We start from the raw sequence: 2,422 nt of genomic DNA, 5'->3' as shown, positions 1-2,422 counted from the left end.
TGTAAGTGCGTAACAATGCCGTTATACAATAATATACATTCTCTTGAAAACTTTAATTACAATATTATTTTTCGCCTATCTTCACTTTTTTTAAAAAAAAAATGCATTTCAAAAATTATTAGCTTACCTAAAATTAAATTGTGCTAGCTAGTGAGAAAAAAATCACATTTGCAAATTGGTAACAAATTATTTTACAATTTACATACTTAGAAATAAGGGCAAAAAACCATATTAAGCCACATGCAGAAAAGTTTAACCAAAATACGCCAAACAGAAATTTGTTTCAGCAATAAGCCAAGAGGCATTTTCCTTGGACATCAGAAAGTCGATGTTTAGGGCAGGAAGCGGAGGGGGCTGTACCCCTCCAAACTGTGGAAGAACACGATCTATCTGATGCCACTCTATGACAGCAAAGTAGATCAGCGCGGTCACACTGCGCCACACCGCCATGTGCGGAGGCTCCAAAACCTCCGGGTGCAACACCTGAAGTACGTCGGGGCTACTGTACGGCATCCATATAAACTGCAGAAGAAACCCACCCTTATCAGGGCAACTATACGACCCAACTGTAAAATATTTAACTAAAATGCATCAGTTATTAATTAGCAGACTAACCTCCCTGGACTGTAACCGGTCTATCCTAAGCCTCCACGACCGCACTCTCGGACCCTCCTGGTTCGAATTACATGGACTCGAATACAAAGCATAATTCGAACCACCCTGGTTCGAATTATGTGTTATTGAAGTTCGAACCATAGTGGTTCGAATTATGTATGGGAGAAGTTCGAACCATCTTGGTTCGAATTATTCCCAAATGTAGAACACTAAATCGAACCATCTTGGTTCGAATTATGAAGGAGTGTAATTCGAACCAGCTTGGTTCGAATTGTATTAAAATACACTTTGGCTCATTGCTGAAACGAAATTGGATTTGGCGCATTTTGGTTACAAGTTTCTTGCTCTGGCTCAATATGGTTTTTTGCCCTAGAAATAATATAATGAAAGGGGATAACCCACTAATAATAATTAAGGTGAGAGATTAGTCAAGATTCACCACCAAGTCAGAATGTTTAAATGTAGAATACTTTCGAGCTAAGGTTGCTTATGCCCAAACTAACTCTTAAATGAATTCCAGTTACTAATTAGTTTTAACCTTATATACAGTAGCAGTGTATAACTAATTTAGATTAGTCGAATAATTAATTTTTTCGTCTATTTAAATAGGTGTTAAAAATTCGAATTTCGATTAATACAAGACTGCATGCCTTAAGTCATTTTTTAGAGTAATTATTAAAAGATAACAACAGTTATATAACTAGGGGTTAAAAACACTGCTCACTTATTAATATAAAACCAAATAAATAAAAGTTAAAGTTGTTCAACCACTTCATTTATGAGTATAGGTATTATGATTGTCCTAATTAAGAGGCTTTAGTATATTGTTCATCCTTATCATTTATACATCATCACTCAAATTCCGCAAGACACTCATCATAATATCTTACATGCATTACAACCTTAATCGTACGGAACATATGTACGGATCATTACTATTAGAATAAAAATCACTACATTTTGGTACTCAAAATATTATGAAATTACTGATAATTTATACTTAAAAAGAAAATAATAAATAAATTGATGGCCTTCAAAAGATTATTAATATTTTAAAACTATTCTATAAATACTCTATCCTATTCCTAGATTTTGTCAAATATTAGGAAACCTCTTCATCTATATAAGAGTTATAGACTTCTTTTATTATTCAATAGTCTTATTATTATCAATTGGAAATTTTACATAAACCTTTTTAACAGGCAGCCAAACTTTTGAATGGACTAAGGTAGGCTTATAGCTAGATACAGGTAGTGGATATTGACTAAGAAAAGTGAATTTATATAAAAGCGATTATTTTAAATTATGAATAATATTAGGAATTAAGATTATAATAGCTAATTTCAATTAATACTATAAGAGATTATCAAATAAATTTATTATAAAACTCATTAAAAATAATTTTTTGATGAATTTATATTTAAGATATTTATTCTAATTAATTTTAGCTATTTTTAGTTTTAAGAATTTCGAATATTCTTTTTCTTAATATATTAAATATTGGTTGCAATGTTAAAAATGTGTAATATTGACTTCCATTTTTTTTTAAATTATTGAAAAAGAAATGCTCATTGCCGTTAATGTTATTTTTTTTAAAAAAAGTTAACAACTTTAATTTATCATTTAGTATATAGGGGTGTCTTCATTTGCGGTTATGAATTAAGAATTTTATATTTTGTTAAAAATATTTGTATATATATCATTGTGATGAGATTAATTCTACAATCACGAACATGGAAAGACCAAATGGAAACAAAAGTAGCAGAATTGGAGTTATATAAACTAACATCGCAAAATTGTTATCGCT

The sequence above is a fragment of the Arachis ipaensis genome, chromosome B06 (genome assembly GCF_000816755.2).
Source record: "Arachis ipaensis cultivar K30076 chromosome B06, Araip1.1, whole genome shotgun sequence".
Lineage (NCBI taxonomy): Eukaryota > Viridiplantae > Streptophyta > Magnoliopsida > Fabales > Fabaceae > Arachis > Arachis ipaensis.
The sequence above is the reverse complement of the archived record's forward strand: the minus strand, read 5'-3'. Positions refer to the sequence as shown.